Below are 27,592 nucleotides of genomic sequence, written 5' to 3'. Positions count from 1 at the left end.
AATTTATTTGTTCATTCTTTTCTTCATTAGTACATAAACTATTTAGTTTTCAATTATTAGGAATAAAGTTACTACCAATATTTTTGTACCTATTATTTTTTTGTGGACTTTTATATTATTTTTTCTTGAGTATATATCCAAGAATTGGATTGTTGAGTTATAGAATCAGTTTTTATTTACCAAAAGTGACTGGGCCAATTTATATACTCAAAAGCTAAATATGAGAGTTCTAGTTTCTCCACATCATTGCCAAAAATTGCTATTGGTTTGCCATTATTTTTAGTCATTCTGGTGGTTATATCGTAGTATCTCATTATGGATTAAATTTGCTTTTCTTTAATAAATAATGATATTTAGCAAATTAGTCATTAGTACCTATGGATATTACCTTTTGTAAAGCACCTCTTTTAATTCTTTTCCCTGATTTGTTGGAGATCTATATATTTGAATACATTTCCTTTGACAACTGTATATACTACACACATATATTTTCTCAGGTGTGGATTGCCTTTCTTTCTCTTTTAAAATTTACTTTATTTTTTAGAGCAGTTTTAGATTCATGGCAACATTGAGTGGAAGATAAAGAGATTTCCCATAGACACCCTAACCCCACACAGATATAGCCTCCCCTGCTACCAACATCCTACACCAGAATGACACATTTGTCACAACCTATGAATCTACACTGACAGGTCCTTAACACCAAAGTCCACAGTTAACACTGGGATTCACTCTTGGTGGTATATATTCTAGAGGTTTTGACAAATGTGTAATGACATCTATTCTCTATTGTGCTATTATAAAGAATAGTTTTGCCGTTTAAAAAATCCTCTGTGCTCTGCCTATTCTTATCTGCCTCTCCCATCGCTAACAACCATTGATTTTGTTGTTTCTAGGATGTCATACAGTTGAAATCGCACAGTATGTAGTCTTTTCAAATCAGCTTCTTTTACTTAGTAGTATGCATTTAAGTGTCCTCCATGTCTTTTCATTTCTTTTTAGCGCTCAGTAATACTCCACTGTCTTGCTGTATTACAGTTCATTTATCTGTACACCGACTGAAGGACATTTTAATAGATTCCAAGTCCTGGCAATTTGTGAATAAAACTGCTTTAAACATCCATATGCAAGTTTTTTGTAGACGTAAGTTTTCAACTCCTTTAGGAAAGGGATTGCAGGATCATGTGCCAAGAGTGCTTTTTGCTTTGTTAGAAGCTGCTAAACTGTCTTGCAAAGTGGCTGTACCATTTTGCAGCAATGACTGAGAGTTCCCTGTTGCTCCACATCCCTAGCGGCATTTGGTGCTATCAGTACTCTGGATTTGGAGCATTCTAATAAGTGTGTGGTGGAATTTCATTGTTTTTGAAATTTGCATTTCTCAGATGACATGTATTATGGAGTATCTTTTCATATACTTATTTTCCATCTCTCTTTTTTCTTTGGTAAGGGATCTATTCAGATCTTTTGCCCATTTTTTAATAGGGTGGTTCATTTTCTTATTGTTGAGCTTTAAGTTTTCTTTGAATCTTTTGGAAAACAATTTGTTACTAGATGTATCTTTTGCAAATAGTTTCTCACAGCATGTGGCTTGTCTTTTTATTCTCTGTGTCTTTCAGAGAGCAAAAGTTTTAAGTGTTAACTAAGACTAGCTTATCAATTATTTCTTTCATAAATCGTGCCTTTGGTGTTGTATCTAAAATGTCATCACCATATCCAAGGTCATCTAGATTTTCTCCAATGTTATCTTCTAGGAGGTTTATAGTTTTGTGGTTTACATTTACATCTGGGGTCTATTTTCAGTTATTTTTTGTGAAGGATTTCAGGTATTTGTCTACATTTGTTTATTTATTTTTTGCATGTGGATGTCCAGTTGTTCCAGCACTTTGTGTTGAAAAGACTTTACTTTCTCGATGTATTGCCTTTGCTCTTTTGTTAAAGATCAGTTGGAATCTGGGCTCTCTATTCTGTTTCATTTATCCACTTGTCTTTTATTTTACCAACACCACAATGTGTTGATTATTGTAGATTTATAATAAGTCTGGAAGTAGAGTAGTGTCAGTCCTCTGACTTTGTTCTTCTGTTTCAATATTGTGTTGGCTATCCTGGGTCTGCCTTATTGATTTTTTTTTTTTTTGTCTGCTTTTTTTTTTTTTTTTTATCAGTTATTGGAACAATTGAGTTAAAATATTACAGAGTTTTATATACATCAATTAAATCAATTTGATGTGTCATTTTGTTCTAATCTTTTATATCCTTACTGACTTTTTACCTGCTTATACATTCAGTTACTGAGAAAAGTGTATTAAAATGTCCGGTTGTAACTGCATATATGTCTATCCATTTTAGTTTTGTTAACTCTTGCTTTATGTATTCTGAAACTATATATATAGTTTGTATAGCCATACAAGTTTAGGGTTATATATCTTCCTGTTTAATGGCCTTTTTATCTCTAGGTCATGTCTCTTTCTTGTAATACTTCTTACCTTCAATGCAATTATGTTCAATATTAATTTAGCAATAATATCTTTGCTAAGCATTTATTTGCAATGTCTTTTTTTTTTTTGAGACAGAGTCTTATTCTGTCACTAGGTGCCAGGCTGGAGTGCAGTGACGTGATCTCAGCTCACTGCAACCTCTGTCTCCAGGGTTCAAGAAATTCTCCTGCCTCAGCCTCCTGAGTAGCAGGGACTACAGGTGGGTGCCACCACATCCAGCTAATTTTTGTATTTTTAGTAAAGACATGGTTTCACCATGTTGGCCAGGATGGTCTTGATCTCTTGACCTTGTAATCTGCCTGCCTCGGCCTCCCAAAGTGCTGGGATTACAGGCGTGAGCCACCGTGGAATATCTTTTATCTGTTCTTTTATTTTTAGCCTACCTCATTTAAAGTATGTTTTTTGAAAACAGCATATAATTCGACCTTTTAATATATATCTAACTTCTGTTTTAGTAAAAATGTTTAGTCAGTTTACATGTAATATAATTATGACATAGTTAGGTATACATCTAATATCTTGCTTTTTGGTTTTATATCATCCCATCTGCTCACTGTCCCTTAATCATTTTTCCTGCACTGTTGTATTAATTAAATAATTGTGTTCTTTATTTATCTTCTCTATTAGGTCTTTTTTTGGTTATAATTTTTAGTATTATTGTTTTGTGGTTACTCCTGAAATTACTTTCTTGACTTATTACAGTGTACATTAAATTAGTATTTTTACAACACTGTAAACAATGCAAACTGTTTCTACTAGTTGTACTCCATTGAACATATCTCATTGTTTTGTTGGTTTGTTTTACTATTATGTCATGTATTTAATTGTAATGGAAGAAAACAACCCCAAAAATGTTACCGTTATTGCTCTAATTGGCCAACAATCTCATATATACCCATATACTTATCCATATCCAATCCATAAAGAGAAATTTATTTCTCTTGGTCTCTGTTCTTCCATCTTGGATGATTTTAATCATTACACCTGTGAATGACCCTCTATAAACCCACAGGTAATGGTACTGACTGAAGCTCTGCAGGCAGAATTCAAATTGATAACAAGAAAAGTGTCACTGCCCTTTTAAGATAGGAGGATCCAAAAGGTGTCAGCTTGCCTCTAAATGGTGGTCTTCTCCCTGAGAAACAGAGCTATAGTTTGTCTCTATGTTCTCATTGGCTGATTTGTCAGTCAGAGGCAGCAATAGCCAGATTAGCCTTAGTGAGTAGTATTCCACGATGTTGAGCTCATACATAGTCTCATTATCTGCCACTCTGATCAATCTGTGTTTACTCATTGGGCCAGCACTGAGGTGGATGATGACAAAGGTTGACTTACGTCAATTGACTGTATTTTTTGTTTACTTGGATTTTTACTGTATCTTCTATGGTCGGAGCTTTCTGAGGGTATTGAGTTATAAACATTTTCATACTACATACCAAATCTTATGTATCCATACACATGCCTTTACTCCAGACCACTTTATCTCTGATCTTCCAATCCACTTTCATCAGCACCTTATCAACTGGCCAAGCCATTTGCCAGTGACCATAAATTCATTACATATCCTCAACTAGAATACTTTTCTTTTGCTAAACTGTGCATAGACATAAGCACCTCAAAAAGCTTCATTTATTGGGAAGATTTTTGTCTCAACCATATATTTCAAAGTAATCCCCACATGTGACTTTAACACAGACATCATCATTTTCACCTTATATTCATAAACCAAGCTTGGACTTTTTCTCCCTCCTTCAGCTGGTTATACAGAATGTTTCACATGGCCTTAGTATCAGCTGAAGGAGGAGTGCTGGTACAACAGTGATGAGTGACACATGGCTCTGGACAACCTGCTCATGCAATTTACTTGTGCCTTTTGCTCCTGCTTAAGGTACACAATTCCGATTTATGATGGATTGCTGCAAGGCCCACCTGACTTTATGACTTGATGGATCTAACAGAAGTGAGCTCATGGGCAGTTTCAGACAGACTTATGGTTAAGCCGTGGGTCCAAGTAGCATATTAGAAGCTGTTTTTCTAAGGGCATATAGTGTTTTGTTTTCTTTTGCTTTGTGTAGATGGCATGGCCTTCCCAAGTGACTTGAATTGTGATTTTCCCACTGAGACTTGTCATAAAATCCATACTGTATTTTTTTTTACGCTGCTGAAACCTCCGCGGTCATAACGTTTGATTAATTTTGAGGAGAAAACTGCAGGGATTTTTTGTACTGCAGCCTAGGCTTGCTGTATAGCCCTTTTCTGCTCTAGGCTCCATCCGAGATCAGCTCACTAGGACACATACCACATTAGTCCAGAACAGTGTTCTTAGGTGTGGAATGTGTTTCGTCTCTAGAATCCAGAAGGCTTACTAGGGATTGCAAGCCCTTCTTTGTGGCAGGGGGTATAAGATACAGTAATTCATCTTTTGCTTTGGTGAGGTTCTACTGGCATATCCTTCATGTTAGCCACTAGACACTGCTGAATTGATAGGCCCTTGAAGACAGAATTTATCTTCTACCTTCTGGATCTCATATGCTTCACCAAATCCTCCAGCATGATAGCCATCTCTTGTTCACCTTTCATTCTAAGAATGATATGATCTCATTAAGGCAATTGATCAACGTGATGCTCTATGTTAAATCCAGATCTCTTTATATTTATGAGAAAAAGTAGGAGAGTTAACGTAGCCCTTGGTCAAAACTGTAAATGTATGTTGTTGTCCATTCCACGTAAATGAAAACAGTTTTGGTCCTCTTTCTTCATTAAGATAGAGAAGTATTCATTCACTAAATCAATGCCCCCATGCCAGGTACCTGAGGTCATTTGATTCTGTTCTCACAAAGATGTTAGTCACATGGTAGCTATAAATCAAGCTACTACTTGTTTTGAATTTGTGGTAACCTGAAGTTTTCCCCTAGGATCTATCTAGTTTGGGCAAGGACTACTTATGGCAGCATACACCAAACCTGAAATCTTTAAGGATGACACTAATATTCTTTATGTCCTCAGAAGCATAATATTAGCTTCCACTTACTAACTTGGCATGGGTTAGTTAGTTCTTTCTAGATATTTCTACTTTGTCTTACCTGATATTATAACTTTTACCTAATGTAAAGTTGCTTTTGATATAATTTAACCTAAATTTTGGGCCTGACATCCAGGAGATGAGATGAGGGAAAATCCTGTCAGTGACTCTGTTACCTTGCGGGAGAAAGGACTCTGCAGTGTTTTCCCACGTGCAAGAAGTCTAGCTGTGAAAAAAGGATGTGCTAGCTCTGCAGGATCTAAAGATTTGGAATAACGTGAGAGTTACTCTAACTGCCAAGTAGGTCAAAACTGATTACACATTTGGGATTCGGGGAACTCACCAATGTATAGTATTGTAGACCTATTGGATCCACTTAATCCGGCCCGACCAGAACACCATTTACTTTATACTCTGTGTGACTCCACGCTAACTATGAGGTTTTTGGTCTCCAAATATCAATATCAAATTAGTGTCCATGTCCAAATGACCAATAGCAATATCTGGATATTCTATTTTGCCCAGTGGTTAATTATCCAAACAAATAGCTAGAGGTCCAATTGCAGAGTGATTAAGGAAATTATTACCATAGATATTTGTCCACGTGTTGCAGTCTTTCCTTTTTGGGACATAGTCATCTTTTCAGTTAACAGGTTGTAGGTCTGAAACCTCACTCAGGTCCAGAAAATGGACAAATGGCCATGAGTTTTTAAATCAAGGTAGCCATCCTCAGCCTCTAACGGAATCATTCCTGCATTCTTTTTTTTTTTTGGAAAGGAGTCTTGCTCTGTCTCCAGGCTGCAGTGCAGTGGCATGATCTTGCCTCACTGCAGCCTCTGCCTCCTGGGTTCAAGAGATTTTCTTGCCTCACCTTCCTAAATAACTGGGACTACAGACATGTTCCACCATGCACAGCTAATTTTTGCATTTTTAGTAGAGACAGAGTTTCACCATATTGGCCAGGATGGTCTTGATCTCTTGACCTTGTGATCTGCGCACCTTGGCCTCCCAAAGTGTTGGAATTACAGGTGTGAGCCACTGCCCCGGCCCCTGCATTTGTTTGATTACATAATTTAATAAGTATGTTTTGGCTGTTCATTTATTTGCATTTAGAGATGCTGTATTCTATTAGCCATCTCTACAACCCCCAGAAATTCATGCTTCCTTTCTTAGCACTCCAACCTTATCAGTCCTGTGTTGTTTGAGATTCCCAGGCCTCTGATGGTTAAATGCTGCTACTTAGACTTTATTGCTTCCAGTTTTTTTTTTTTTTTTTTTTTTTTTTTTTTTTTTGAGACGGAGTTTCGCTCTTGTTACCCAGGCTGGAGTGCAATGGCGCGATCTCGGCTCACCGCAACCTCCACCTCCTGGGTTCAGGCAATTCTCCTGCCTCAGCCTCCTGAGTAGCTGGGATTACAGGCACACGCCACCACGCCCAGCTAGTTTTTTGTATTTTTAGTAGAGACGGGGTTTCACCATGTTGACCAGGATGGTCTTGATCTCTCGACCTCGTGATCCACCCGCCTCAGCCTCCCAAAGTGCTGGGATTACAGGCTTGAGCCACCGCGCCCGGCCGCTTCCAGTTGTTTTGTGGCAAACAAAATCTCTGTGACAGCCTCTCCTATGGTCCACCGTGGCTTGGGGAACAGGACCACCACTGAACTTCTTGTTGATTCTGGTGTTCCTCTCCCTTGTATACTTCTGATGTCCTTGTTAAATGGTATTTCCTCTAGGCCTTCCCATGGAACAATGTAATCCTCCATGGGTCTTCTAGCCTCACATCGTATAGTCTTTCCAGCATGCCTATTTCCCTAAGCCTTTTTGTTCCTTTCTCCACGGTCTACCATAGCAATTCAAGTAATGCAACTTTATTCAGCATGGGCCATCACTTTCTCCAGACTTCATAGCAGAAAATGTATGCCTTTTCCTGCGGTCCTTGCCAAGTGTTAAATCCCATGTCCTGATATACTGAGAGAATGCCTCTAAGTTTATAAACTCTCCTTTATCTAGTTTCATGTCCTGTCTCCTTGTCTAAACTCTCTTAAGACCAGGTGTTTATCCAAATATGCTGGCTCTTTCCCAAATATGCTGGCTAATCATTGAAGCTCTTTTGGGGATATAGTCAGTATCTTTCCTCACCACTCAGGTCTGGTATAACCTTGAGTTGCTTTTGACATAATGCAACCCAAGTTTTGGGCCTGACGTCCAGGACACAACAAGATGAAGGAAAATCCTGAAGGTGACCCCGTTGCCTTGTAGGAGAGAGGACTCTACAGTGTGTTCCCACATGCAAGAATGGGGACTGTGCAGTGTGTTCCCACATGCTGTGAGAAAGGAAGGATGTGGTATCTCTGCAGGATCTAAGGATTGAGAAAACTTTGGGGAATTCAAATCTTTGGGAGAACAGGTGCATCTGGACTGATCTCATATGTCAGGGTACCAGGCTTTCCTAGCAAGGGCCACAAGCTAGACATAATCGATTTGACTATGTTGAGCATTCTGTACATTTCCCAGCAGCGACTCCCAGCCAGGCATCCTGGAGGCACCCCTGGCACTTGTGCAGCTCAGATATTCAAGGTCCTGGTGGAAGATTACGGTGCTCACCCGTGGACCTCCCCCTTTTCATGGACTATAGGCCTCAGTTGCCCTCTAAAGCCTACAAAGAGTTCCTTTATATATTTTTCCAGATTTTCTAATTGTTTATGGTGAGAAGTTAATTTCAAAACTAGTAACTGTAACATGGTTGGAACTGGGAATCTGAATAAATTATTGCTGAATAATTTATTGCATTTGAGAGACAGCTGGTATGTCCTGATGAACACATTGAGTAGGCACTGGGAATCACCTATACATAGTAGTAGTTGAAAGACATTACACAAGTTGTTGAAATAGCCAAGGAAGGTTAACAAAAGGCCAAAGAGAGAAAAATATTAAATATTTTAAATTTTAAAATGAGGGAAGAGCAATATTTAAAGGACAAAGAGTAAGACAATTCAAAACAGACAAAAAAAGAGAAACATAAATATATTATTTAAACATTCTCTATTGTACTTCAAATTAACAAATACTGAATTTCTCCTCTAATTTGTATAATTAACAAAGAAGAGATTGTATGGATTTATGAGTGAGTCAATAATTCGGATTTGATGAGAAAGAATTTTTGAAAGAGAAGTGTTAGGTTTCAGATTAACTGGTTAAAACATGAAACAGGACAGATCTGAGGGACAAGGTTAATTCAGCCATCAGCTAAGCAAGGGCAGGCTGAAGTCTTTGCTGCTATTGTGCACATGAGAATATCAATTCAAAAAATATCAGGGTAGAAGAAAAACAGGTATAGTTCTAGAATTTTCATAGTAATGAAGATTTGGGGAAAAATGGGATTGAAAGCGGATTCTGAAGACTTTTCTGGAGATGCTATTTCTCCATAAATATACTTTTAAAATTTAAAGTCTGTGTTACAGATAAATAAAAATAATCAGATTGACAATTTCAAACACATATTGGCTGACTCTATTTTTATTTACATAATTATAGTAATTGTTTAACTTAGGATGGTTTGGGGAAGTAGAGGCTTTTGGAAGACCTTTATCTCCGTCTCCACCCCAAGCTCTCCTTATCCTGCAAATGCAAGGCATTCATGTGTTACGGAAAGAGGAGGCTGGGAGATTCCACATGAAAAAGTGAAGAAGGAAACATTATCCCAGTTGGTCTGAAAGGCATATATTTGCTTTAAGTTAGATATCATTTATAAGAAGAGAGGGGGAAGGTTAGATGTTTAAAGTTGAGCTAACAATGACAAGAATGGTTCATAAAAATATTGCTTATTTCGATCTTAGTGAAACAGGAAGAATAACGATGCTGTGCAGTCTATGTTGAATTTTATGTAACTTTAGCTGTTATATTAGGTTATTCTTTTGTATTGCTGTAAAGAAATACTGGAGGCTGGGCAATCTAGAAAGAAAAGGAGTTTAATTGGCTCACAGTTCTGCAGGTTGTACAGGAAGCATGTTGCCAGCATTTGTTTTTGGTAGGGGGTCTCAGGGGACTTACAATCATGGACGAAGGTAAAGGGGAGGTCAGTGTATCACATGGCAAGAGCAGAGTGAGAGAGAGAGGTGCCACACGCTTTTAAACAATCAGATCTCAAGTGAATCTATTCATCATCAAAGGGATAGTGCCAAATCATTCATGAGGAATCTGCCCCATAACCCAAACACTTCCCACCAGACCCCACCTCTAACACTGGGCATTACATTTCAACATTGAAGACAGGACACACACTCAAACCATTTCAGTTATTAAGGTGAGTATACGGTAATGCATGTCCAGGTGGATATAATTCATGGTTGCTGAAAGGTATACAACAGAAAGAAGAAAAATCCATGGCCATCTGCCTGTCTGTGATATAATAAACACTCCATGTAATTGTTCATCAAAATAGAATGGCAATAAGCTAGACCAACTATATTGTGATGCCAATAGGGGGCCCTGTGGCTTTGTGATAAAATTATACTTGTTTATTCAAATTTTGTCCTTAAAGAGCCATACGATTAGTTCCATTAATAAACAATTGAGGTCCTTCCACCCATCTATCTATCCCTCCATTCTTCCACTCTGCCATTTAGCGCCATTCACCTTCATTCTTCATTAGTTAACAGTGAGAATACTCAAAACGCAAATAGCTCTGCAGTTTTCTCTTCACCTCATTGGAATTGTGGGAACTTTTATTGAGTGGTGAGGGTTAGGGTAATGAAACTTGGAAAACTGCCATCCTAGGATCCCTCTGTGCTACCAATATGCAAATAATTTAATAGTAATGCAGTCAAGAGTTCCCTGAGTAAAGACTCTCCATTTTCATCACTGTTGGTAAGTGCCAAGAGGGACAGATGAGAATAAGTTACAGCCACATTGTGACATGTAATAAATCTTCCAAAAGAGGTTTACACGTACTCAGCTCTTTGGCTTTTATCCTGTGTACGACACTTCTGTTTGCTTTGCATCTAAGCAACAGAAACTGATCAGCTGCTAAGAACTTAATTATTGGTTGCACGGATAACCCTTAGGGTGTCTGTGTCCAGTCACTTGGGCCTCCTTCTACATCTCTCATCACATGAAGCAATATGCTTCCCTGAGTGCCTGCCTCTTTGGAAAGCATGGTGGTTCATTTCTCCTTCAAGAGGAAGACAAAGGGCTGCTGAAACAACAAAATACAATGAAATGGCTGTTCTTGGGAAAATGAGCCACTAATAGTTCTTGATGACTGAAACAAAGGAAGAGTCCTAGGGCTAGAAATCACTCAAGAGCAGAGCCTTGATAACAGTCAGAAGCTGAGAGGTAGAGAGTGTAAGGAATTCTAGGGAGAGGAGTGAGAAAATATTGTAACAGGCTTGCAAAATCCGACTCAGGATCACACTAGTGCATTAATGAGACAAGTTAAACCAGTCACACTCCCACCTCTTAACCAAACTGTTAACACAATTTAACACACTTTCAAAGGGGCACCCCTATGATGTGCTAATGAAGTCACTTTCTTCCCAGCATGAGTGAATGGGCTTTTCCCTCTTTGTTGAGCTCTGTGTGATCAGGAAGACAAAATATTCAAATATCTCCTCAATCTAGGAGGTGATTAGGATGGTTTTCAGATATATATATTCTGTGTGTGTGTATGTGTGTGTTGTGTGTGTGTGTCACACACAGAAATTGAGGCATAAAGGATCAAATCTATAGCTCAAAGTTAGTACAATTATCTGCATTTGAATGAGTTTTCTGCTTCAGCTTTTCCCTACTGCTATTTAAATGCTGTGAAATTAATAAATACTGTTTAGGAATTTTCTCTTTTAGGATTACAAGTAACCTGGAAAATAACAATAACTGAAATGCTCTGTAATTTTTAGCCACTGAACAGATGTACAAGTATCATTTCAGTTTTCAAAATTACATTGTAAACTGTTTGAATTGGACTTTGAAACAATTTTTTTCTAAACTATAGGTGGTGGACACAATCTAGAAACTTGTATCTTAAAGCAATCAAACACTTTATTTATTTTCAGTATAGCTTCAAGATTAAAGCAATCTCTGAATAGGTATTGTTTTACTTAGGTAGTTCCAAATACAAAAGGTAAGTCCTATAATGTTAAAATGGTGGTATGCATGGTTGGGGGGGCGGGGTTATTTTTATATCCTTTAAACTGTCCACATATAATATTGTATACATGCAAAGATATACAAAATGTACTTTTTAATGCATTATGGATTTCAAAACAAAAAGGAATTCTCAAAAAGACTTTGTTTCATAGCTGAAAACTTAAAATAAATTGAGTAGCAGCAATACATTCAGCATTCTTAAAAGTTTCTTGAAAGATTTTATAGAAAAAATGTCCATTATTTTAGTTGACAACAGTTATGTGAATTTTTTTAAAAAAGACAATCTGTAAAAAAGCAAAAACAGATCTTTAAACTATATGATATACAGATCACTACCTATATATTTTTTTACGAGCATCTAAATTTCAGTGGAAAAGGTTTTATAATTTCTTATTGCTTGTATAAACCTTTGTGGTTATCTGACAGTGATTCATGTAATATTATTGTATATCTGACTTTGGCAGTTACCCATTACACCATGTTAACATATTTCAATAAGTAATTAGTTTGGTTTTCCAGTACCCTGATTTAATACAGGTTTCATTATTCGCCTAGTATTTATTTTTTAGGCATGTTGTCCATCTTAGTCTAGGACTGCCCTTTTTGCATTAGCCATTTTAGGATAAAATACTTAATAAGATTTGCATTTAAAAAATGAACTTGAGGAACTGGACCCCCTCCAGCCAGAGCAAGTAATTATGTCATTTGTATTGCAAAGCAGGAGTGGCTATAAAGCAATGGTATACTTTTTTAAAGATTGATAACCTTAAGCAGTATTATATTACACATAAAATGGCAGGGTCTGACATGGGCAGTGTATAAAATCCTGAGAACTGGAGAGCTGCAAAGTCTTTACTTTGCCTTTCTCTAAGACAGCCAATTAGAATGAACTGATTATGGCTGATACCTTTAATTCCTATGACATCTCTGTGTCATATACTGGTCTTGTCCTAAGAGAACTCTATGTTTTTGTAGACAGCAAGATTGCCACATTATATACTGGTGGATGCTCTCAAATTCACATCCTTGTATTCAGAGACTCAAATTAGACTGTGTCTATATGAAGTGGCCAAATAAAATGGAAATTGTTTAGTTGCCATCATGATCATCCTATCCACTAAACTGAAAATTTCTGTTGTTGATAATAACTCAAAGCTGGCAATATGATCACTACTAAAGAATACAACAGAGAACCTGTATTGAGCGGCTGATACTCCAAACTATGTTCTAAGTACTGTGTTAAGTATCTGACAGTATTTATCCCATTAATCCTCACAACGACCTTGCAAGATTAGTATTGTTAGTCAACATACCCAGTCTAGTTTAACTTTAGAAGTGTTTTTAATTACTTCGGAAAATTTATTTAAACTAAAAATGTTTTAAAAAATATTTTGAAGATATTTTCCAAACAGAAGCATCCATGACTTTCAGTGAATTACAGAGCATTAAAGTTTTCTGGCCTTAAACTGGGATCTTTTAAACTAATAGCAGTCCTAGTGGTTTTATGGAGGAAGTTTTAAAAAAAGATGTGCCTAAATTATCTATCGTGGTATTTCTTTAGGACGAAAAGATATATGCCAGGTTGTTTTTCAGGCATTGGCCAACATATATTTTCTTAAATTTGATAAAAGTGTTCACAACCTTAATTTAACAGGGTTCACATCCTCATGAAGGAAAACACTAAAAGAAATGCAATACTAATGAACAAAGTAGTCTTATAAGAAGACCAAATTCCACAGAGGCAACAAGCCAGTGTGATATGAACCAAGCGCCCTGATGAGGAAAACTTCTACTTTTCCCATGAGCTCAGTAAACCCATTTAGGGAGCTGTTAAAAACTGAGAGAGGCAATTTGGAGACAACAACATCCTTTTAGAATTCAAAGAGAAGGAAATATATTTAGGGACCTTCCTGATATAAAAAGTTGTTGAATTCTGAAGCTTTTCCTTAAAATTTATTCTTCTTGATTTGAGACTCTAATGTTCAGTAATTGGATTCCATGTTAATTGTCCCATATTTCAATCAACAGTCTACTTAAAACAACAAGTCAATCAAATGAATATTCTGGTAGTGTTCTTTAAATTATACATACATACAAATAAATATGTACATATATTTATGTTATAAAGAAAGCTCAGCAATTTTAGTTAATTATAAAATAAGGTATATCAGTTTCCTTGGGGTGCTGTAACAAAGTATTATAAAATTGTTAGCTTAACAGAAACTCTGAAATTTCTGGAGGATAAATGTTGGGATCAAGGGGTTGACAGAATTGGGTTCTTCTCAGGACAGTGAGGAAGTGTCCATTCCATGCCTCTCCCCCAGCTGCTGGTGGTTTGCCAACAATCTTTGATGATTCCTTGACTTGTAGAAGCTTCACCCCACCTCTGCCTTCATCTTTGCCTGGCACTTTCTTCGTGTGCATGTCTGTTCCCTCTATATAAGGACATCAGTCATATTGAATCAGGGACACATGCTACTCCAGAATGACCTCATCTTAACATTGCATCTGCAACAAGCCCTATTTCCAAATAAGACCACCTTCTGACACGAGAGTTAGGACTTCAACATGTATATTTTGGGGGGACACAATTTAACACAAAATAAGGTTAACTTTGAAAGAAAGGGAATGTTTAACACGGAAAGAGTTGGTAGGAACTTTGGAAACCTATATGACTTTCAGATGAGAATGTCGCAGCCCAGAGAAATCAGGTGACTTACCCACTGATCACACAGCCAGTGGCAGAGCTAGGACTGGGATTCAGATTCCTAGGTTCAAATACAAGGTGCTTCCCACCACCTAGGTTTCAATTTATTGATAATAGGGTACTTGTTAAAATGATTTCATTTAGGAACTATTTTTTCCTGGTAGGCAAATTAAATTGTTAAATAAGATTTTAAGGTTTGGACTACATATTTCACAGACTTTATGGGGAAATTCTGGAAGCTACTCAGGAGCAACTACGTTAAATTATCACAAAATAAAAATTTAATCTTTCTTTAATTCTTCTCTTTCTAGTGATACTTAAATAATGAAGGTATTGTGCAAAATACCCCACTTGTACTGTTTCAATTTAGCTTTATTGTAATCCCAGAGGGTAGGTCTAATTATTCTCATTTTAAAGATGAGGAAGAAGAGAAAGATGTTAAATAAGTCTATTAAAATCACCTAATAATAAATTACGTAGCTAGGATTCAGACTGGTTGATTTGACTGTAAAGTCTTTTCCCTTTCAACTCTGACAAGCTGTTTCACATATATGATTTCTAGCATCACAGAATAACCTGTAGAAATGTAGAGGAAGAAGAAGTCAGAGGTAAATCATTTTAGACATAATTTTTCTACTGGAAAATATGTCATGCATGTGAGTAGAAACGTTCTTTAGGTAGGGGTATGTAAAAGGAAAATTCAAGGCATCAAAATTGAACTGTCAATGAAACCTGTAATTCATGTAAAAAAACATCAATAAGTTTAAGTAGACAAAAAAAAAAAAGGTAAGGAGATGAGAAGATATGAAAACCAAGACAGAACAGTGTCAGATATCTTACATTAGGAAGAAAGTGAAGGAAGAGAGGCTATTGAACTACATTTTGTACTGGAAACAAATCTTACTCATTTTGCATCATCAGTGCCTAATCTGCATTAAATGATTAACAAATATGTGTAAAAATGAAAACTTTGGAATTGACGTTAGAGAGTAGTTTTAATAAACTTTTGAAGACAATGATAGGATGTGAGTGTATAGTTTCATAATAGTCTACATATTGGTTTGAAAAATAATAGTCATCATTAATTGAGCACATGCTATGTTTCCAGCTGTTCTAAATGGTTTGTAGACAACATTGCATTTAATTCTCTCAACAAATTTATAATATGAGTACTATTTTGATCTCCACTTATAAATGAGGAGAATGAGGTTTAGAAGCCACACAGTAAGGGGCCCACTAGATTATTAGTAGCAATCACTCTTAACCACTGATTTCACCAAGGAAGAAGAAATGTTATAAGAAGGAATTTAGTTCCCCTTTTTTTTTTTCACCTAGCACAGCACTTGGCAGGTATTTAATAAATGTTGGATAAAGTTTTAAGTTATGTTTTATTAAGGATTGGGTCCATGGAGATGCAGAATAGCACGGGGGAGTCTTCAGAGGATAAAGTAGATGATGCTAAAGAATGAAAGGAAACAGCAGAATCAAGAAGCCTCATCAAGTGAAAAATAATCTATGCCTGAGCATGGAGAGACAAGGCAACTTTGTGTAAGAAGAGAAATACTTCACCTTCTATTGCTATGGTTCATCACATCTTGAATTTCAGAAATCTGTACAAGACAGAAACCCAAGGAAACATTTCTTATTCCTAAAGTTGATGCTTTCCAATCGTCTGTTTCAAAAAGGTTCAAATGTGAATCATACTGTTAATAGTGTATGACTATAAGATTTTCAGCAGTAAGTTATTGAAACAAAGTAGATGATGTGAGAATTACTTAGGGGTATGTGTATGCATCTGGTGTGTGTATAAAGAGTCATATTGCGCTATTAAATGCAAAAATATTTTTGTTAAAACTGTTGGATGCTAAAATATATAAGCAATTGCCTTGATATATTTGTGCAACTGTCCACTTTCTATTTCAAATATAGGTACATGTTTATTTAATATTTGTTGAGTTTCTATTATGTGCCTGATATCGTGCCAGGCTTCAGGATGTCTCTATATTTTTTGAATAAGAAAATTAAAAACCTGCTAGTTACAGTTGGCTAAACTTTTTATTTGTAAACTCTAGAAATATTTAGTGTCCCTATTTTTCCCCAATTGGAGAAAGTTGATATCTAATTCTTGTAGATGAATGTAAATTATTGTCAACAATTTTCTGAATGTTAGATAAAATACATTGTAGCCCCAAGCCATCATTTATAATATTAATCATTAGTTATCAGAAGCTGAATAAAAATACAATTTATCTTAATTTTTTGAAAAGAATTAAGTTTTAAATTTAATTTTAATTTAAAAATAGCTATATTATTAGGTCACAAAAATATTCTATCAAAGTATATAAGCTATACCTTCTCAGAAAATGGGCTTAACTCATGGACTGAATTAAAGCTTAGTTAGAAATGTGAAAAGACAAACTTACCTAAGGAATATCAGTAGTTATTTCTACAATAAATGTCTTTGTCAATCACTACTATTCCAACAGTGGTTGAGGGCTCAGGAATGACATTAATCTAATTCAGTACTTTGGAAATATTATAAATTAACACACGAACGGAGTCATCTCCCCTACATACTTCTGACTTTATATTCTCTAACTCATAAAATGCATCAACAGCCTTTGGGTTTTTTAAAATGGCAACCTCAAGCAATTCTAAAGTCCTCTTCCTTGCTCTCTCCTCAGCCAATCAAATGCGACATTCTGTGAATTCAGTTTCTGAAAACTGATAACTTGCATTTGTTTCCCCACTTCTTCCTTGATTTGAATGTTCACCCTCTAACCTGGACTAATGCAAAGTCACTAATAGCTCTCTGTCCCTCTGATTCACTCTGTTCCTTCCAGTCAATGCTAACTGCACACGCGTCCTAAACCAGATTCGTCATTCCCTGTGTAAAGGCATTTTAAGTTCCTCTACTGTTCAAAGAATATGAACTATCCTTTTAATAGAATTCATACAGAGAGACTCATGGTTTCTGCATGGGTCTTTTCATATCCAGGCATTAATTAAAATAAATGACATCAGTTTAACTAAATATCTTTACTATAACTTTCTTACTAATGCCTACCTATTAAATATTTAGAATTACTCCAATTATAGTCCTTAACTCCTTCAGAAATATATATGTACATAAACATATACATTACATATATATGTATATATTTACATATGATTTTGTTTTGAGAAACTTGGGAGTGTACTCTAACTCATCAAAATTAATTCAAAGTTGGTCATCTTATTAGGTTGCAAAAAATGTGACCTAAACACCCTAGTTTATAATTCAGCAAAGTGCTTAGAGGAGGCACAGTAGGAATGATGAATGGTAAAGATGGGATTATTACTCAAGTCTCATTCATGACAGTTGACTTCCATGATATTTATCTTACATTTTTCGTTTTGGCCGTGTGTGTGAGTGTAATACACTATGTATTAGCATTGGTCCATCTATTATTATATTGGCAGCAGGAGATTTTCATTGATTAGTTTCTCTCTATTTGCTTTTTCTTTCTCTACACCTTCATGCTGTAATGCAGAAGATTTATTTTCAATGATTTATTAAAATGTAATTCTAAGGTGACTCCTTATCAAGGAAGTAATCTGCAGGCTATCTTTGTTTAAACTTGCAACCCGCCTTGTCAAGGAAAACTGCCTATGAAATTTTCATTATAATAGACAGCTTTTCATAATGAATGAAAAACAGCTATTATGATTGAAAACAAATTGCTCTGAAACATATTCTTTGAAACAATGTGCTGCTTAATTGTATTTTGGAGGAGGGGGAGGTGAAGGCAATTCTATTTAATTGGTTACATTTTTCAGTTCTATAAATTAATTTGCACTACCCAATATCACTTAATTTTTCCCTAGGAAAGCTTTTGCTTGCCCTAGCAATATTATAGCTGCTAATTCAATTACACTGAAATTGTTTAATAGAAAATATAATTGCTTATTCATACAGAATACCCATTAAAGAAGTGCAAAAGTATGAACCCGAGGGTTACTGCATATTAATACTTTGGGAATAAAGATGGGAATGTTGTGCAGAGAAGGTGCCAGCTGATCTTTAATTGTTCATCACCTGCCTCCAAAATAATATGAATGGACCCAAACTAAATGACCACTCATTACAAGTTTCAATTTAGGAGCTTGGCTGGGGTCAGCAGATTGCTTACGCTGATCGCAATGATTTGAAGTTGTGATTACCATAAGCAATTTAAATTTTATTGATCTCCCCTTCGGAAAGTTGTAATTGAGCATAGATGTTGGACCCAGAGCTCTCCAAACTAAATTGTACTCTGAAGCCCTTGCTGGATTCCTGCAAGAATCAATAAGCAGTCAGTCACATTAACAATGAAATAGGTCCATTAACATACGATGCTATTGGTGAAACTTTATTTAGGAAGGGTGTTAGTTCACTTCATTGTTTTATCAATGAATCTTGGCTGTACAAGGAAAAGTATTGCTTCAATATGTGTAATAAGCTTGTATGAAAATGAAATTATATATTATAAACATATGGGCTATCAGTAGGTAGGCAATTGAGTCCTTATATGAGAATCATTGTGATTCATATCATCATTTTACTGTAAACAGAGGTTTCATGTGACTGGAATTGCAGCTTGCCTGCTGCAGTGCTTTGCAGTTATTCAGAATTTTTATTCTTCTTTATTAGATACAAGGTTTCCCTCCATCAAGGTTAAGTACATCTTGAAGTTTCCATGTTCAGTGCTAGGCAGTGGCTTGTTAGGAAAGCTATATGACCTATCTTGCTGAGCTGAGAGCAGAGAATTCTTACAGAAATCTAAGTCGTTCCAAGCAATCTGAGTGAGAATTTCATACTCAAGGCACTACTGAGCCTTCTTAGCAACTTTGGCCTACTTATTATCATCAAATTAGGAAATGCTTAAAACGATAAAAGTCCCTTAAAACTTTATGATAAACGAGGCATTGGGAATAAGATTTGTCCATTTTGAAGTTGATTAAAGAAATCATTCGGTTTATTTTTCTAAATTTAATCAATTATTATTTGCTTCTTCCATTCACTTCCTTTGTACTTCCTACTGGAATGAAGGATAGTAAACTTCTGAAGATTCCCAACCTCCTGTCAATTTAAAATCTCAAGAAGTGCAGGGATAATAATATCATCACCGAAGAAACTTGCTGCTTATCCCATGAGCTTTGAAGTCTCTAAATGACCTACTGCATGGAATTCTTTAACTTGGTACAATGTGGTGAATGAGGAAGAAAAGGGGATCAAAAAGCTTTCTATTCCATGTTTATTACCCTAATCAGTAGAGGTAAACATTGCTTCCTCTCTCCCTTTGGTTAGCCTGTGTTACAGACCTAGTCTCCTTTAAGTGATCCAGGTCATAGGTCATGGATCCTGAAGCCTTTTATTATTTAAGAATTAATTTAATCATATTACACATAGACAAAGTTTGTTTCTGGACCTTCCTTGCTGAGTAACAATGTCTAGTTCAACTGGGGTGGAGAATGACCAAGAGGTGGGAACCGAATGTCAGATCAAGCGCCAGGGTGTAAGGTAGAAAATCTTATCTTGATACAGAATATGCTGCAGGTTTTTACTAGACTATCACACAGAAAAACTCTGGAACTCAGCTGCTCAACCACATCTTTTGCCCTCATGACCTTGATATATAAAAGCCCAGCTGGAATTTAACTTTGCATATGGCCGGGGTTATGTGTCTCTCCTTAAGGGGAAGCCTCACATGGGGACTTCGCTTAAATGACCTAAAAGAGGAATAATGAACCACAGAGAGATGTGGAAAAGGCATATTTTAGGAATCTGAATGTTACATTGTAAAACCCTCTGTATTGTAGAAACAGAAAGTTAATAGATTAGAAATGTTACTTAATCTCTCTATGCCTCACTTTCCTCAGTGGTATAAGAACAATAGAACATCCTCTTACAGGACTGGTGTGGGGATTAAATACTACAGTCCATGTAGGAAATTTAGTATAAGGCCTGGCACAGAAGGAGGTCTCAACAAAGGTTAGCTGTTCTTAGGGCGTCATATATCTGGATAGCCTTGGATAGCCTTGGTGTCTTTTTGACAGTGTGGCAGTGCAATGTTTGAATGAAAACCTAAATGTCCACTTTAGCTATTATCATTCAATGTAGCGATGAATGGAGAGCATAGCATATAGATTTTTTTCCTGGAGGAATCGGGAAAGGGAATGGAAAGAGCACTTGAAGACTTGTGGCTGGTGCGAGGGTCAGAATTCATGGAAGGCTAAGATGAGGTGCGCTATCCAAAACACAGATGGATCTCCACAAGATGGGAAGCTGCTAACTAGTCTCTTACATCCCCTTACCTTCTTTTTAAAATTTCTGTTTCCCTACAAATGGTCTCTGTTCTTACCAGGCATCTTCCTTGGTGTAGCGTTCCCACTCTGCTTGAGCCTGCCTAGGCCTTTCGTGTGGGCATCTAATTCAGGTCGCCTTTTTTAAAAAAAAAAATTTATATTCTTGGTGGTGGTTTTGATCACCTCCAGTTTAATAACTTCAAACCCATTCTCCATGCTCCAACATTGCTACAATGTTACATCTAAATTGAGGCTGTAGTAGAATTGCCTTGTTTTTAAAAACAGGTATTTACTGAGTAGACGATTAAATGAATGAACCCTCATAAGGGCATGTATGCTTTAATAGATGTCAGGTGATGCAGTCCCTTAACCTTAACAAAATACTCTTAAATGGTAACTTCAGGCTTTATAGCAGGTTGTTAAAGGAGGTACTATAAAGCAAGAAGCTTTCTGTGTGTCTCTTAAATCATATGGTATTAGTAATTATTTGAACTTCTTGCAGAGTAGGAAAGGCTTAGGAGACGATCCAGAGGAAGATGTAGAATAAATGAGTGAAGTGATGTTGAGCACATTAAGAATGAAACAAAATAGAAGTGATAAAGCAATAGAAAAAAGCAACAAAGGCTATAGAGTAGAGTGCTTTGGAGACAACCAGAGTTAAGAGGGTAATAGGTTATTTTAATACACTGAAATGTTGGAAAAGAGTGCCCATAGGAAAAAAAAAAAGCACATCATAGTATCATTGACCTTGTTCAGACTCAGGTTGCCTAGGTTACTTATGGCATTAAAGATGCAAATTATTATTAATCCGTGGATACCCTGAACACTAAAGGGATTTAAATTAATTATTTTTCTGCAGTCAGCTCATATGATTATTTTATATTACTTCTCTTCTAGATTTTGTCAGACTGAACTAAGGTAGATCATTCCAAACAGTTTATCAGATGTTCAACCAGAATGGTTTTCCAAGCACTTCTTATGCTAACGCTTGCCTGCCAAAGAGCCTTCATGACTCTTTGATGTTTTAAAGTATGTCAATTTATTTTCCAGTCAATATTTTATCTTGACACCAACAATATAAAAACTCTCTAGAAAAATAGATTATTTGGGTAAGATATTCTGTTTCTATATAAGCATGAGAAGGGTTTGAACCCATGAGAAAAAACATTTCAACTCTCCTGGAAAAACCCATGTGCTTTTCTTGCTTTCCAATTATTAGCAAAAACAGAATATTAACACATGTCTCAATTATCTCACAGGAATGTTGACAGAATAATTGAAACAACCTGTGCCCAGAGCAACTGCCCAAAACAATTGGCTGTTTTTGGTAGTTATGACCTTAAAGGAACCCTTACCCCTTTTATCATATATTATCCCCAAACACCTTTTAATCTTACTTGGTTTACCAGGGTGATTAGTTGGCTTGCAACAGCTATTTCTAACAATAAAATATTACACCGAATTCTGGATATTCCTTGTTTCATGTGATTTGACGATATATGATAAGCCTCTTTTCCCAAGGTCTCATCACCCACAGATAATCTGACTCTAAGGACATGGATGTGAACAGCTGGAAAAAAAAACCTGTTACCAGCAATCACACACTTTATGTTAATTTGCTCCCCATCTCACTTTAGATACTATTTCATTATTAAAAGTACGTTTTCAGAAAATTGGGATACTGTATCTACATATGTAGATATGAATATGTTTAATTTCCTAGGTTTTTGGAGCTTTTGCAAGCATTTTGCATCAGTTAAATTTTTAAACTTCCAACCAACCTTCTTGGAGGAGCAGGGTGAATATACTATCTTTAAACAGATGAGAAAGTTTGAGTACAAAGGTCACTTCTATAAGGTTACAATAAGTTCAGAGAGACCTTCCAGTTCTTGATCCATTAATATAATCTACGGAATACAGCATTTACTTCTTGTGTAATACAGACAAGTACATAAAATAAATACTACATCAATGAAATCTGTTATAAGGTTTTATGAAGGTTTTATGAAGCCCATCTTTTTAGAATGTATAAATGCATTAATATTAGGTTTCATTAAAAGATGTACTTTACCCAAAGAAAAACTAGGAAAAAAAGCTTTGTTGAAAGTACAAACTACAAAAATTCTTAAATCACATTATTTGCTGAGATAATGGAAAGAATCCTGGCAAAAGTTGTTCTAGATGCAGATTCAGATTGATTGTTATTTATCTTATCTTGATTTGATTTTCATTTAGTACAGGGTAAGCATCATCTTTCTATCATGTAGAAAACTGAGACGCAAAGAAAAGGAAAGTGGTAACTTTCCCAAGATCACCTGATGGGTAACTATAAACTAGAAATAATACTCAGCTCTTCCAGCTACAGATTTGCCGTTGTTTCTACTACATTTTAGGAAAGCGTAATGAGATTTTATTCCTCTTATGGTAAAGCTTTGCTACTCTTTCACTTCCTTTGTGACTGATAACTTTGGCAAATCTGATATACCCGCTATAGACTGACATATCTGTCTTGTCTTCCCCCACACTTTGCTCTCTTCCCTGAAAGGTCTTCTTATTTAAAGCTTAAAGGGTAGGTCAGCAACACTTCATTTTTACTTGCCAAACTATTTTTTTAATGTTATGTTGTTTCTTAAAAAAAAACTAAACAAAAGGAAAGGCAGAAAATTAAGAGACTAATGCTGCTTACCTCTCCCCTTACCTTACCCCAACACCCAGTTTTCTTTTTTTAGAGATGGGATTTGCTCCGTCAACCTAGACTGCAGTGATGCTATTATGGCTAAGCTCACTGCAGACTCAAACTCCCGGGCTCAAGCCATCCTCCTGCCTCAGCCTTCCAGGTAGCTAGGATTACAGATGTGTGCCACCATTTCCAGCTTCACTTTTTTTTTTTTTAAGAGAAAGAGATTGGCAATAATTTTTAAAAGACTGATGGAGAACATTTATTGTGAGGTAGTGTATGCTCTGGGGGTCGGGGAAAGGAGGACATCTGGAAGAACGGCTAATGGATGCTGGGCTTAATACCAAGGTGATGAGATGATCTGTGCAGTAAACCACCATGGCACACATTCACCTCTGCAGCAAGCCTGCACATCTGGCACATGAACCCCATAACTTACAATAAAAGTTGAAGAAAAGAAGAAAAAAACCAAGTAAGTGAGGCAGAGTTCCTTTTTTAAGCAGAAACATATATTTTGCTCTTAAACGTAGATCCTTCTTTGGTCCTCTGATCTGTATAAATATTGAGCCTTCACATTTGCTTCCATATTTTCTACCTTGTGTAGTGTGAGAATCGGGCACAACACACTCACTAAAAAGCCTATGTTGTTGTCTAAGCACAGTTCCTCTTTGCTTCTGCCTCTTTGTCAATAACTGCCACAAATATTTGAAAGAAAGATTATTTTTTATGTTCAATACTTTTTTGAATTTCAAAGTGTCTTCTCTCTGGTGATAGGAAGTCATGATGCAGATGACTGGCTGTCAGGTCCTCATCTGTGGAGGATACAGGGCGTGGTCATTAGGAAGCACGTCTGGACTCGGTCTGCCTGGGTTCGAATGACAGCTTCATTACTCGTTGGCTATGGGGATGTGAGCCTGTTACTTGACTGTTATACTTCAACTGTGAAGTGGGTATACACAGACTAAATGTCATGAGAATTATGTAAAATAGTTTATATAAAATATTCTTTTTATTAGATCCTGGCACATAGTGAATGGTCAACAGTAGTTATTATGAACCACTGGATGCAGTAGGAACACCAAGTAACATTTCTCTCATTACATTCCCCCCACCTTCATATTATCTAATGCTGTAGATGGCAAAAGTTCCAAGCTTCATCTTTCTTTTCTCTGGCTGGTAGCAACTAGGGAAAAAATTTCTGTTATTTTTCTTCCTTTGAAAGGAATGGGTAGTTTTTCTGGTGAAAGAATGATTTCTTTTACTCTCACTGTGATTTATTTTCAGATAATAACATGATTGAAAAATTTAATTCTAAGAGCCTATAATACATAATTAGCCATGGGCTGTGTGTGTTTTGCCAAAAGGCAAGTGTTGCTTTCAATCAACAAGCTACTAATTGTTAAGACCACAGAATAAAGCAAAATAACCTTTCAGAACCATATAGTAGTCCCTGGATTCCTATGCAAAGGTACTCACCTATATTACTGTAACCAACAACATCACAGTTTCAGTGCCTTAACATAATAGTCATATGTTTCCTGTTCAAGTGACAGTCAGCTCAATGTTCCTGATTGGCACAAGGCTATATGTCATTATTCTGATAACTGAGATCCTTCCATCCTAGGGCTTCATAGTCCTTTGCAATGTATGTGAACAAGCTTAAATAAATTTTTCAATAACTTTTACATATAGAGCTAGGGAAACTCTGAAAAACAAAGCCCTTTTGATTCCCATCTGACTGCTTTCTATGAGCTCATGCCTCATTTCCCGCTGTGCACACATATCTACCTGACACAGCAGTACTCTGTGTTGTTTATACTGGGAACAACAAACTAGAAATACCGTACTCCTATACCAACATTGCCTCTGAGAAGAGAAGTGTGCGTGACCAGCCAGTTCTCCAGATGTAACGTAGGTGTGTGACTAAAGGCTTCCTTTGTTGATTTAAATTTGGGTAATGGCAAAAGGAGGGTGGTGGTATGGTCTGTGCTTGCACAGGGAAGGAAAACTCTATCGATCTGTGGGAGATAATTTTTGACCAAATCCTTTTGAACTCTAAACAGTTCTGAAAAGCAAGGTGAAGAATATGGAGCTATTTCTATATACATTTAATTCTGACGAACCTACATTTTACGGGAAAGTAGGACCAATCAGATTCAACTCTAGCCACATCCTGTATTTGAAGGCCTAGGTTTAACTGGTTAACATTGAAATCAGGGGTCGCCAACTCCTGGGCAGCTGACCGGCACTGGTCCTTGGCCTATTAGGAACTGGATCGCACAGTAGGAGGGAAAGGTCTTGGGTGAGCATTGCCACCTGAGCTCCACCTCCTGTCAAAGCAGCTGCAGCATTAGATGCTCATAGGAGCCAACTCTGTTGTAAACTCTGTGTGTGAGGGATCTAGGTTGCACATTCTTTATAATAATCTAATGCCTGATAAGGTGTCACTGTCTCCTATCACCCCCAGATGGGACTGTCTAGTTGTAGGAAAGCAAGCTCAGGGCTCTCACTAATTCTACATTATGGCGTGTATGTAATAATAATAGAAATAAAATTAGAAATCAAGGGCACAATAAACATAATGCGTTTGAATCGCCCCCAAATCATCCTTCTTTTTCCCCTGCCCCAATCTGTGGAAAAATTGTCTTCCATGGAAGTGGTCCCTGGTGCCAAAACACTTGGGTACTGCTAATTTACATGGTTGGAGATATTAGTGTATAAAGTATTGAAGTTTTGTTCCCAACTCGTTTACATCTTCCCTTGCCCCTTCAACCCTTGTCCTTTTGCCTCTTTTCCTCTGTATGCCAGGTTCTCAGTTAATATGTAGCTAATAACTCTTATTTTCCTTATGTTTTAGACTGCTGAGGCTTATCTGGATGTAAGAATTAAAATTCACTTAATGGAAATACTTGTGTATTGTAAAGACCTAAATGGTGGTTCATTCAAGAAAATTAATCTGTGTAATAAACTGATTACTACAGTCATAAGATTTTTTAAAAGACACATCATTTCTGATTTCTGCTTATATTCGTTGGCAAGTAGTCCCATGGCTGTATTGAACCTGGAAGGAGGCTGGCAAGCATAGTGTAACTTTGCGCCCTGGAAAGAGAAGAAAGAGATTTGTGATTTGTGAAAGATTCCAGATCTTTGCCTCACCATCCCTCTCCCAGGATTCTGAAAATTTTAAATAGCTGATGAGGTCAACCCTAATAATTCTCATGTAAAGTGAAGGACTCTACTATATACAACTGAACTTCGATAGGACACTTTTTCATAGAATAGCATTACTGAAACGTGGCCACGACAGAGATGCTAACACAGCTTCCTTTTGTAATCTAATCTTAGATTTAAAACCCTGATTTAAAGGAAGTGTTGACACCACACTGCAGAAGAAAAGACTACCTTTTTGAGGCCATTCAATATGAGCCACTTGAAAAAGGAGTGATGATCTTGGATAGGTAAGGTAAAGGGTATTGTTTATATTGGCATGAGACAAAATGAGAAACTGCAGAAATCTACAAGAATCCCAATGAGATGTGTTTTTCCTTGGGATGAAAACCAATAGCAAAAATAAAGCAAGGGTTAAATACTTAATTCTCTATTTTTCTTTCTTTTAACACACTTTTTCCTTTGTGTCAGACACTAAAAAGCATGGCCCCAAACCTGAAACATTTTGGAATTTCCTCTCTTATTTTCCTTAAAGATTTCACATTTTCCACAATTTTGTTGCACTGATAACTATCACTCCCTTCCCTCCACCGATAATCCCAGTTATACGCAACTTATAAACAGCAGTCTGACCCTGAATCTTCACAGCAGGTGGCAGATGGCTTTGGTGGATGCCTATGTCTGCTATTAAAGTAAAAAGACAGGAAGCAGCCCCAAAAGTGTTTTCTTATTTAAAAAAAAAAATTAAGTTGTCACGTGATATGAAACACAAATCTACGAGCTTTCAGCAATCACAAACCTCATACAGTGTGTTTCTCACTAGAAGGTCAGTCACCTTCAAGGTTGTGTGAAAGATGCATTGCATGAAAGAAAAGATGGTGCCTTCTGTTGTACTGCTTATACATGTAACAATTTATTATGCAAAAGTCAGAGTACAAACTTGGACAACTTGTGAGTGCTTACTGAAATTGCCAAGCAAAAATAGGTTACGCCATGCTATATTAGCATTTTCTGGTTTAGACCAGCTGATTTATTTGAATTAGATTACATGA

The 27,592-nt window shown here is 36.5% G+C and overlaps 1 pseudogene; it reads left to right on the top strand.

Annotated features, from left to right (window-relative positions):
* Positions 1-19,836: 19,836 nt before the first annotated feature.
* Positions 19,837-27,592, top strand: part of LOC101037832 (aspartate aminotransferase, mitochondrial pseudogene) — a 56,024-nt pseudogene continuing 48,268 nt past the window's right edge.

This window comes from Saimiri boliviensis, chromosome 7 (assembly GCF_048565385.1).
Source record: "Saimiri boliviensis isolate mSaiBol1 chromosome 7, mSaiBol1.pri, whole genome shotgun sequence".
NCBI lineage: Eukaryota > Metazoa > Chordata > Mammalia > Primates > Cebidae > Saimiri > Saimiri boliviensis.
Note: the sequence above shows the minus strand (reverse complement) of the source record. Positions and strands in the feature narration are given on the sequence as shown.